The sequence below is a fragment of the Sceloporus occidentalis genome, unplaced genomic scaffold (assembly GCF_023333645.1).
Source record: "Sceloporus occidentalis isolate IW3139 unplaced genomic scaffold, rSceOcc1.0.p SCAF_2, whole genome shotgun sequence".
In the NCBI taxonomy this organism is placed as follows: Eukaryota; Metazoa; Chordata; class Lepidosauria; order Squamata; family Phrynosomatidae; genus Sceloporus; species Sceloporus occidentalis.
In genome coordinates this window covers 110,008,718-110,021,654 of record NW_028316982.1, presented here as the reverse complement: position 1 = coordinate 110,021,654, position 12,937 = coordinate 110,008,718, and the positions used below count along the sequence as shown (strand labels likewise).

The window sequence follows — 12,937 nt, the reverse complement described above, 5'->3', positions numbered from 1 at the left end:
CTCTAATTCATTACAGTTCAGTTAATGTTCCTTGTACATCTTCATGAGTTCCTAACTCTGAGGCTGCATCCACACTGCGGAAATAATAATAATAATTTAATAATTTGTTTTATTTATATATCGCTATTCCAAAGATCATAGCGGTGAACAGCAAGTAAGCTAATTAGCAAGTAAGCTAATTTGCCCCCAACAGTCTGGGTACTCATTTTAGCGACCTCGGAAGGATGCAAGCCTGAGTCGAGCTTGGGCCCTTTTGCTGGTCTTGAACTCGCAACCTTGTGGTTTCGAGTGAATGGCTGCAGTACAGGCATTTAACCACTGCGCCACCAAATGCAGTTTGACACCACCTTAACCAGTGTGGCTCAATGTTATGGAAACTTTGGAGCTGTATTTTTGTGAGACATTTAGCTTTCTCTGTCAGAGACCTCTGGTGCCACAAGAAACTGTAAATCCCAGGATTCCACAGCATTGAGCTGTGTAAAACTGGATTATTTCTGCAGTGCAAATGAGGCCCAATTTTTTTTCATAATCAGAGAGTCATTCTCTTATTTTATATATTGTGTAAATTGCTAAGCTAATCATTTACATGTTAGATCCTTTGAAATATTTGTATCCCTCTAAACACAACTGGATAATCTTGCAGTTTTAAAATAAAGAAATATAATACAAAATGAAAAAGTTAAAATTATGTACAGAAAGCAGCAGAAATGTCATAGAAATGTGATAAGCATTTCAAGCATAAAGGCTCCCAGAGACTTTTCTACCAATAAGTAAGTCTGTCCCCTCAGAATGTACGCAGTTGTCAGCTTACAGCTGGATTTTACTGTCAAAAATGGAGGAGTCAACTTTCTTGCCTTGGTTGCTCCCAGTAGATGTGACTGCAGGGGAAACCTAAAACTTGTTCAAGTCTTATTTTGAAGACTTGTAGTCTCTCCTCTCTCATTGTAACTCACTGGATCAAACAAACACTATGATTTCTCCATCCTCATCTCACCCAGTATAGACATTTGAACATCTTGCAAGCTTCTACACGTTTTATGTCCTTTTGGTTGGGCTAATAAGGATAATCCACTAATATAGATTTCAGAATATATATCATGGACAATCATGTTACCTTTTCTTTCTTTCTTTCTTTCTTTCTTTCTTTCTTTCTTTCTTTCTTTCTCCCCACACTTTTAAAAAAGAAATAATCTGTTGATAAATGGCTACCCATATTGGTCACCTGAGATTCCACGTTGAATGCCAGGACAGGACCGAATTTTAGATTTGATCTTTTGGAGGGAGTGTGACTATTTTTCTTTATTCACCCTCATCCATTCTAGAAGTGAATGCAGGGATCTATCTATCTATCTATCTATCTATCTATCTATCTATCTATCTAGCGTACAAAGAGAAAGAAAGAAATAGTCTTGATATTAATACAGAACAATTGCTTCCACTGAAATGTTACTCAAGCAGAAAGCAAGAGAAAAGTAGATGAAAGGAGTAGTTTTAATCAGTAGATTAAGCAAATTAGGCTTTTGTTGATTAATCAGTGAAATCACATTTTAATTAGGAAGACTGAAAGTTAAAAGCTCATCAGCTGATTCTATGAGGCTGCTTTGGTTTTGGTGTATTACTGGATTATGTAACAATTATTAAAATTAGTATTTCCTACTGAAAACTATTAGTAGACTTTGTCAATTAATTGCAGACTGTATATGAAAAAGGCATATACAATAATGATTTATGTGAAATCCTCTTAATGTAACCAATTAATTAAATAATCAACTTCCCTCAATTACATAAAATAGACCTAAAAAATTCATTCTAAATAAGTTTCTGAATTGCCATGCATCTGTGTGTACCAGATGCAAAGTGATGTGAAATTAGCCTGAATGACTTCACTCTGTGGCCAGTTGGTCTGTTACAAGAGCCTCAATACTTTCGTTTCCTGTGCTAAATGGTGATCTTATCATATTCATCTGAACAATGGACACCAGTCCTGGACTGTACCATACTATGTTATTATTCTCTTGTATGTATTCCCATATTATTGTATGGGAATATCAAGAAAGTCAAAGGTGTAAGTGTAATGCAATGAAGAAAATTTGATTATAGATTCATGTCATGTAGCCTTTTAAGGGCACTTTCACACAGTACAATTACAAAACTAGGGAGCTGCACCCACACCTCAGGATTTCATGGACTAGAACTATGGCACTTAAAGTGGAACCTGTCTGTATCTGCACACCAGGGATAATCCAGTCTGACACCCCATGGGTCAATGCTATGGAATTCTGAGAATTGTAGTTTTGTGAGACATTAGCCTTCCCTGTTAGAAAGCTCTGGTGCCACAACAAACTACAGTTCTCAGAATTCCATAGCATTGAACCATGGCAGTCAGAGCGGTGTCAAACTGGATTGTTTCTGCAGTGTGGATGCAACCTGGTTCCACTTTAAGTGTCATAGTTCTGTTTCATGAAATCCTGAGTTTTGCAGCTTAGGGTGGATGTCTAGAATTCTCATCCAGAAAAGTTAGTGTCCCTGACCAAATAACAAACCTCAGGATTCGTTAGGGTTTCACAGTGCCCTAATCATGCACTATAAAAAGGCCATAAGTCACCCAAACTTCATGGAGTAATTATCCCCTTACAGTATGTGCTGAATACATTTTGCCTTAAAATATTGGAAAGTCCAAGGGGCTGTGAATAAATACTTCTGTACCAATGCATGTGTACCTATATGTCCCTCAGTTATGAATGCCGTATTTGAAATTGTTCTCATCCTTAAGAAGAAAGGGTGTATCAATGTGTATCAAACTGGAGGTGGGCTCATCCCCCACATCAGAAGGCTTAGGCCTGTTACAGACTGCCAAAATAAAGCTGCTTGGGGTCTCTTTGGAGGTATGCTGTTTAAATGATGCATGCATCCTAAGAATCCGGAAGCTGCACCAAAGCCCCACTCCAGTGCTTAGGAATGGCGGGTGGCTTTGGCGCGACCTCTGGACTCTTAGGACCCATGCATCATTTAAATAGCATACCTCCAAAGAGACCCGAAGCAGCTTTATTTTGGCAGTCTGTAACAGGCCATAGAAAGATTTAATTGATTTCAAGTAAGGATTATCATGTTTTGATCCATCAACTGTTTTCTTCTTCTACCACCAAAACCTTCCCAGCATGGTCAGTGATGACAGTTTCTGGGAGATGAAGACCAAAACATCTGAAATAGCAATGAGAACAAATGATTTAATTACTAGGGATGTCAAAATTGGTCAATATTTTTTTTGTTTTTCTTTTCATAAGATTTGTACATGTTTGCATTTTAATGCATCCATTGTATGCACATTTTCCAAATTTTTAGTTGGTCACTTTTTTGGCACAGTTATATGCACATTTTGTCCTCTCCAGAATGCAATGTCAGGATGGATGCATCCAGAAGGAAATGTCCTTGATGTAGCAATATGGGACATGGGTGAAAGGCAACCCAAGTTCAAAAGGAAGTCATGACGAGTAAGCAGATTGAAGGGTATTGTGTCACAGAAAGCTGATGACACAAGGGCAGGACATGAAGTCACCAAGCTTCAATACTCCAAAGTCATGGCACATGTAAAATAGGAAACTGTATATCACACCAGTGGGGGCGGGATTGGACTACGATGTCTACCAGTGAATATGTATATAAGGGAGGAGCTCCAATGCCCTGTGTGGCGTTGTACATAGTGGATGAGCAGAGAGCACTTTGTCGGTCAGTGTAAGTAATTGTAAATATCGGAACCAAGATTAAAAGCCTCTTTGAAGGTAAGTCAGCAGTTGTCGTGTCTGCAGCTTCTGTTAGTGGGAGAAGATGTTATCCAGTGTGCGTGAACTGTACAGCAGAGTACATGTAGTCCAACATGTAGTCCAAATGATATTTCATGTTTTGGTTTCCAAAGCAAGATTTGTTCCATTTGCCATCTCCAGAAATGCAAAACAGGCTTTTCCATATGAAAAACATATTTCTTGCAACTAACAGTTTTCCTTAGACAACAGGAGGCAGCTAAGACTGTACATTTCCATAAATATTACAGTGTATATGTCAATTGCTTATGTGCACATATTGTTTCATGCATCCAAATCTGGTTTTAGGCCATTTTGTTTATTCAGTTGTTTCAGAACTTCAAATGTAAAGTCAAGTGTCATTCTACATTCACCCATCCATAGAATTGTTTTTTGACTTGTAGTTCTACTCATTCAGGCATCCGTTCACCCGTATCATCTCTACCATTATATGCACATAATTTTAATGACTTTGAAGCTTTTCAGATATTTTATTGCTAGAATCAAGTGGCAGTTCTTGGAATACATCATCAGAAGGGATTTTAATCCTTCTACACTATCATGTACTTTTATCAAATGCTAGCTTTGTGGCAGTTTTGTAGATTTAATTTTCTTCAAGTCAGTCTCTTCTGCATTGTTTCATCTAAGAGAGGGATGGTTTTGAAATAAGAAGTGGACTTCCAATCACGTCTACTTTCCAGTTTTTTGTGGGTTTTTCAGGCTAGGTTGCCATGTTCTAGAAGAGTTTATTCCTAACGTTTTGCCAGCATCTGTGGCTGGCATTTTTAAAGCATGCTGGCATGGAGGTGGGTATATATAAATATACTGTGTGACCCTGAGTAGGGAGGAGTGATCTCCATGTTAGTCTGTGTATTGTTCTGTTGTTGATGGCAAGGCCTCAGGGTGGGAAGATATGCAAAGAGGATTAGTGTTGCCTTAATTAGTGATCATTGTCTTCTGGGAAAACCCCTGACTCGGTTGTTTTTCATTTGCATTTGCTGAGTCCTGATTTTGCTGTTTTTCAGGATTGGTAGCCAAATTTTGTTCACTTTAAGATTTCTTCTTTCCTGTTGAAGTTGTCCAGGTATTTGTGGATTTCAGTGGATTCCCTGTGCATTCTGACCTCATAGTTGTTGGCATGGTCCAGAATTTCAGTATTTTCAAACAGCATTTTATGCCCAGGATGGTTTATAACGTGTTCTGCTACTGCTGATTTTTCTGTCTGACTCAGTCTTCAGTGTCTCTTATGTTCCTTGATTCCTGTTTGCACACTGCATTTGGTGGTCCCTATGTAGACTTGTCTGCAGCTGTATGGTATGCGGTAAACTCCTGCAGCTGTGAGGGGGTCCCTCTTGTCCTTGGTTGAGCGCAGCATTTGCTGAATTTACTTGGTCGGTTTGTAAACCATTTGGAGGTAGTGTTTCCTCACCAGTTTCCCTATTATTCTGTGACTCCTTTGATGTATGGTAAAAATACCTTCCCTTTGGGTGGTTGTTTGTCTTCACCCCTCTGGGTTTTTCTGGGTCTGGCAGCCCTTCTGATGTCTGAGCTGGAATAACCATTAGCCTGTAGAGCCCAGTATAGGTGCTTCAATTCATCTTCCAAGAAGTGGAGTTCACAGAACCATTTTGCCCAGTCTACCAGTGTTTTTATAGTGCTTCTTTTTTGTCCTGGGTGATGGTTGGAGTTCTTGTGCAGGTATCTGTCTGTGTGTGTAGGTTTTCTGTATACTGGGTGGCCCAAACGTTGGTTCGGTTTGTGGATGACTAGGACATCCAAGAATGGCAGTGTTCCTTCCTTTTCTTTTTCCATTGTGAATTGGAAGTTAGGGTGGGTTGTTGAGATGGTACAGAAACACAGCCAGATCTTCTTCTCCATGGCTCCAAATGGTGAAAGTGTCATCCACATATCGGAATCATGTTGTGGGCTTTTTTTGGTGCTGTTTCCAGGGCTTGCTTTTCAAAGTGTTCCATGTAAAAGTTTGCTATCACAGGACTCGGAGGGCTTATAATATTTATTTATCTGTTATGCAGAGATGGGATCAGCTGTTTGCTATTATTGAGAACCAGCTAGGGCCCATTACTGATTCCCAGACCCTAATATTTCTCCTCTTTTATTCAGTTGCTGCTGCCAATTTCCTGCCTGCTTCAAGCAAGTGAGTAGAATGGTAAGGGGAGCAAGAAAGAGAGTAATAACTTCAGTACATTTTGTCTTCTCTTTTCCTGAAGGGAAAGGCAAGCAAATGGGTGGCACTATTAGTGCCAAGGAGGAAAAGGCACTCAGGGATAAAGGCCCACTGAGATCACATTCCTTAAGGGTCCAAATAGAGAAAACATTAGGAATGACATCTGCACCACACTCTTCGATGTGTCCTAATGCTTAGAAGAAGAAAAATACCTCAAGATATTCTCTTTAATTTGATCTCTCTCATTCTACAGAAAAAGTCAGACCAGTGGTACTAGTGGAGGATAGTGAATAGATGGTGAATATATTCTATGTTTGTAGACCAAATTTTAAAAGACTGTCCAGTTGTTGATTCTATCCCTAAACAAGTTTTAGCACCCTAAATATTACACTTAAAGTTTGAACTAAAGCTTGGAGCAGGTTCATCATCTCACTGACCTTGGAGCTTCACTGGGAAGTCGTAAAATGTACTTAATCTAGATAACTGCAATTATGGTAAGCATCAGTAAATATATAGAGAGACAGACAAATATTAAATTAGAGCCTACCTCTAATGAGATAGATTAATCGTGTCTAACCTATATTTATAGGTTCATGGACTCCAAGTATTTTTGCATTAAAATGTGACAGAGAAAGAATTTGAAGGGACGAGTCCGAGGCATCATCTCATTTTCAGTTAGCTTTAGTCATCCTTTGTTCTTCTTGCCAATAGTAAACAGTTGGCATGATGTTCCGCTTTTTATTTTTCCTCTCTGTAACTGATTAAAAATGGCCAGGAACTACATCAGTGACTTTGTTTCATTTCTAGAGGAGGAAAAAAAGATAAACTGCTGAAATGCTTTATTTCTGAAGCACCTGGCACATATTTATATTGTTATAAAGATTTTGATGGAGAAAGCAGTAGTATAACTGACACGTTCCCAGGTGTGCTGCCATTTTTCAAGAATTCTGTGGCTTCACTTGTATTTGAACAGCTGTATCGATCTACCATTGGGAGTTTTAAAAATGTAATTCACCTAAGGTAGTTCTTCCTAGTCTTATCTATCTTGGTTCTCCCTCTATCCATTATTATGTTCCTTTGCATTATAGCTGACACCATCATAGACAAGCAGCTTTCTATTTTTGTCCATAGACAATTTAAACTAAGACCTGAAAGTATGTATAGAGGCCAAATAAGGATATGTATGTTAAAACTCAGCAAAACCAGGAAAAAGTGAAGATTTTAAGAAACTGAATATGCATTAGTAGTGTTTGTAACATTTTTAAATAGACTATTCAGAAGCATAGTTTAGTAGGACCACTGTGTGGCATATCATTGACTGCACTGAAGCAATGTGGTTTGTCTCCATAACATTGTATAAAGCTATTTCTCAGATGACATATTATTTAAATAGGACAACATGCATAACTAAGAGCACACTGACTATTCAAGCACTCATATTAGAATATCCTTGTATTCATTTCTTCAAGTAACACAATAGAATTCAACCACACTCTGAAGAGGCTATGGATGGATTAGTTGGCCCTTGAGAAATTTCCCTAGGTTTTTCCCCCCAAAGTATTTTACTTTCTCGTAGTATTTTGAAATACAATGGATTTTTGATGTTAGTGAGCTATACTATAACCTCTGGAGATATGGATCTCCTCCTGCCCAAATAAATGTTCCTAGTCTGGTACCATTCTTTTGACTTCCCTGGAAATTTCTCAGCTTCTTTGCTTGCATGAACCAATTTTAGTAGCAATTCCAGACTTGTCTGAATGGATAATACTGATGAATCATAGATTCATACCACTGAGTGTATGTCTTATGACAGTCTTATGATTGTCATTTGCCTGTAGTCTGAATCTGAGCAACATATGATTTGGCCCAAGTTTATATGTGCAGAAAGCATCACCCAAGTAGAAAGAGTGCATACCAGATTACATACCTGCATAGTTGCACCCCTTTCATATCTATAGTCTTAAACTAGAAAACAGTGTGCAGGAATATCTGCCTGGAAGAGTGAGTGAGTATATTGTGTGTGCCTTGTACATCATGAAGCTATTGGAAGTGTTCCACATCATGAACCACTGAATTTAGTTAGAATCCTCCACGGACTTTAATGAGCTCTAGATCATGCCCTTATACACATACACCCCCTGATTAGTTTACTTACTGTCTTCCCTGCCATCATCAGCCTAGGGATATTGTTTTAATTAGCAGTGGTCTTTCTGGGTCAGGTACATTAGCTCCAAACTTTTAAGTTGATTTTCTCATTACTACATCATTGTTTGCCTCTCTAACCACCAAAATAGGAGACAGAAGTAAAGTATTTTAGCTTGGATGGCCTGCATAAGCAGTCATGCTACAGCAATATAATCAGGTGTGCAGGAGTCTTATGGAAAGCATCTACATCTGAAAAAATTCGTAACAAAAATGTGGCCAGTCATCTGTATGCTCTAATTGATCTAGAAGCTTCAGAGAGTCATTGGATTGGGGCAGATGACTTTGACGCTGTTTTGATTGGTACTCTAATGCGTGTGTTTGTTTATGACTTATTACATTCCAGCTCTATCAGGTAGACAGGCAAAACAGGTAACCTGTCAATAAAATTTTCAGAAGATGGGTAGAGGTACCTGGTTCAGTTTCTCCCACTCCACATTTCCTGGAAAATAGGTGATCATGGAATTACAGCATCTTTTACCAAACTATGCAAAGCGTCATTTGTTACGAACACACTTTTTTGAATTAAAGCCATAGATTTCACAAGCAATTTTTACATTCATGTAATAGATATATTGCCATTTAGCACCCTTTTATTATATTAGATGCAGAACTTATAAGAATATAAAGGCACTATATTATATTTATTACACAAACATCTATGTATTATAGATCTATCTATTTAACATTTATTTTTAGCACATTGTCAAACAGAATTGGAATGCAAATTTATACCAGGGTTATTTTATGCATGGAACATTATGTAAATCTATATAATGATAACATTGTTAAACTGAGTCTAATTTTTAATTTTCCCTTATGATTCACTTTATAAATTATTTAACTCAATCAACTTTGCCCGAGAATTTAAACAGCATTGCAGTTCCTTTCGAGTACCTGTCTCAACTAAGTTGCCACTTGAGTAAAACTTAGCATAAACCAACTCTGGTATTTAATAACATTGTCAAATAAAATATAATACTCATATTTTAACAGTCATTCTTCACAGCTCACTGAGCCCTCTGAATAAATAGACAAGTTGCTCATGTCATCTAAAATGTCTACTACTACTACTTTTTAAGTTCAAAGCCAACATTAATAAATGGGATAGAAAAACTATTTGCATGAATGCAAAAGTGAAATGCAGTAAAATGTACTATTTTTGTTTGAAATGTTGACTACAGAGAGGAAATTGGACAACATTTATTTTCCTGTTTTCCTTTCTTTTTTCTTTTTAATTCAGAGTAGCACCTTCCTAGTCAACACTGTATGTGTTTAGAAGCTTCCAAACAAGTAAGGAGAAAGCATAGAGTGTTGTAACAAGTCTTAAATACTCTTCCCACTGGGAAAGCATTTTTGTTTTTATCTGAGCCCTGTCCAATTTTGAGAATTTGACATTCTTAAATGACAGCTCCCTGAAAGCCAGATGCATGCCTGCATTGCATAGTCTTGAAGCACCATGATCGGGTATACTGAACATCCACTGTTTCACATCTTCATTGCTCTGATATTGAAAAGATCATCTATATCTGTTCTGTAACAATTTCATGTAACCATGCTCTTCAGTAACAATGTAAATAATAATTCCAAATTTCTCACCCTGAACACATAAAGCCACCTCAAAGACAATATTTTTTCACATTTCAGGGCATCCTATTCAGGGTGATCAGATGTCCTAACTGGAAAGGAGGACAAGGCACCAAAATGTAAGACATTCAAGAAAAATGTAGGACATGGCTGAATAAAAGCTAGGAAAAACACTCAAATAGATATAAATTTGTGCTACTTAGTCATGCTCAAAATGGAAGATATTTTGGAATTCCTCCTGGACAGAAGGCTGAAATGTAGGGCACGTCCTGGAAAGGAGGATGCCTGGTCACCCTGTTCCTGTTAGTAAATTCACTGTCTACCTTAAGACCTTATGACTCTGTTTTTCAGTCATTGCATAGAGTGGAACACTCTTCCAACCCCACAACAATCAGAGGCCCCACTAGACCTGCCTTGTAGGCCACAATGCCCTCCCCAACACTATGGCCATTTTCAGGTTGTCAAAAAGCAAGAGGATTCCTTTAGCTGGATGTACTGCAAGAAAGTTTTCTTCAGGATCCCCATAGGTCCCTCCCGCCTGTTGTAGTGTGTCCAGATGAAGGAAAATCACTACTGAGATGCCCACTCTCCAAAACTCTGAAATGTCTGTGTTGTGAGGTGGGGGTCTGAACAGCTTACAATATAGACTTTTAAGTGGTAGCATCGGGTGATGTAGCTATGTGAGGTATGTATGTCTCCCAATGCAGGATCTTGACCATTGTCTTTGCATGAAAAATATTTTGTGCAAAAACAAGAGTTTTGCATAAAATGTGCTGGTTCTGCACAAAAAAAGCACATGATTTTTATGTGAGCTTTGCATTTAAAAAAAACCTTGAATGTGAAGAATCATCAGACATGTGTGAAACGTCTCATAATCTTGCCCTGCAGGAGGAATACTTTTGTTCCTGTGTGCTGCAACAAAATAAGCCAGGATTTGCATTTTTTACTATTCAGTCAGTATTATCATATGCTATTATTTCAAAGCACAGCTTGTTAAAATGTTGACAGAAACCATACAAAATTACATCCACTGTAAAGCACTCAGTGACAGAAATTCTTTGGAGGGCAGTGGTGTAATTTGATTTTTAACTCCTTGGTGAATTTGAGCTGCAAATAGAGTTTTGACAAATCTCTGGGTCATCTTTATGGAAACACAGAAACTAGCTCTCTTGGGCAAACAAACTGATACTGAATTGGGTGTAAAAACGCTGTTAATATGCTTAATTTTCACCACAAAGCTGGGTGTAGCACATTTCCCCCCTAATTTTTAACTTTACATACAATGTAGTAATTTTGCCTTTCTTTTGTAATCTGCATTCAGTTCAATTGTCCACATCTCCAACCTTATCAAGTACCAATTCTAACCTCCTCAAAGCTTGTGATTTGTTGTTGTGTGCCTTCAAGTCATTTCCAAATTATGGCATACCTTTCATGGGGTTTTCTTGGCAAGTTTCTTGAGAGGGGGTTTGCCATTGCCATAATCTGATACTGAGAGTGTGTGACCTCCTAAGGTCACCCAGTGGGTTTACATGGCTGAACCAGGATTCAGACTATGGTCTCCAGAGTCATAGTCCAGCTCTCAAGCTTGTGAAAGCCATTCAAAATGCAAAGTCAGTCAAGTTGGGAATTCACCATAGGTTAATGTGGGGAAGTATGCTCACCCAACAGCCTCCTCAGATTGAACCCCATCCTTTGTAAATGTTACATGAGGATGCCATAGAGTAAAAGAAATAACCTATGTGAATCTCCTTGTTCCTTTCAGATAAGGCAGATGTAATGGGAGGTGGTGGTTGGGACAGAGATGTATGTTTTTTTCCTGTGTTCTTCCACTTCACAGATTTGTTCTTTGCCCCCCAAATTCTCACATGTATAATATATAAATGCCTCTTCATATTAAACTATGTGATGGCTGGCCACTGACTAATATGAGGATCTCAATTGGAATCTCACTTCTGCAACATTTAAAGAATGGGAGGAAAGGCTGTGCAATAGTCTCCTTTGATTAAGCATTCTTACAGTTTGGCTCCTATTGAATTCCAACAGCATTCTGCTATCCAAAGTCCTTTAATATTTGGTCAGCCTACCAATTCCACATTGGTTGTTTCATCAGGTCACAACCAAAATGTAATCCCCTGCTTTGTGATTTACCACCAGAAGTCCAAAAGTATTTTCCTACTACCTATCTATATTTTGCTAACTACATTCTCTTTTAAAAATTGTTCATTATTACTCTTTGCTAATTGTCTTTTTAAAATGTCACCGCTGTGCAGATGTTACAATCTCCTTTATGTCTCATTCTCAGAGTAGCTCAGTTTTTCTTTATAGGCTCATGAGATGAACTTTACAAAGCACATTTTGAAAGCCCATGTAAATTGGCATCTAGTGGGGGTTCATGTGTTTTGTGGGAGCTTTTCATTGAATTTAGCAGGTTCAAAGGGCTTGTTTTATATCCCTGTATAAGTCATAGAGTTTTTAATCTGCATAGTTTTGTGCTTTATCATTAGTCTCTTAAGGGAATTTTTCAATGGTGTCAGTATAAGAGAGAGTAAAGCTTATTCCTCTGTAATTTTTAGGATACCTGTAAACACATTTTATACCACAAGTTTGCAAATGGATTGCAGACCATATTTATGGGCTCTTGATATTAATTTAATAGGTGTTCAGCATAGGAAAAATGTGTAGGCTATGAGCTAGGAAAATTTTCATTTCAAATACTGCTTTGGCCACATTTCATTGCGTGGTCTTAGACAATTCACTCTCTTTGTCTCATTACCCTTTTACAATATTGCAAAACACTATATACATACTGTTTTTGGGGGAATTTAGTGAATTTAATTCTCATATGCAGTTGCTAGGCTTATTGTTTCCTAATCTGTTATTTCATTCAGAGTCTGGAGAGACACCTCCTGTCTTTTTTTAAATATTATATTCTTAAATTATCTGTTGTAATTAACACATCTTTACCAGGAATTAAAAAGAAGGGGCTTGTTTCCAGTGTATCAGAGGAGTTTCCCAGTTAGCCACCCCCTTACATGTTTCATTCTGAAAATTAAACTTTCCCTCTTGCACACCCAAGTCCATAATAGCATGTATTTCAAATTCACTGCAATGGCAGGACATATTTAGTCACATAAAGAATCTGAACTATAAGTATATATGCATTTCT

General features: G+C 37.8%; 1 protein-coding gene across 5 annotated transcripts in view; it reads left to right on the top strand.

Annotated features, from left to right (window-relative positions):
• GRID1 (glutamate ionotropic receptor delta type subunit 1) overlaps nt 1-12,937 on the top strand; it is an 859,069-nt gene that overhangs the window by 806,139 nt on the left and 39,993 nt on the right. The window lies entirely within an intron of this gene.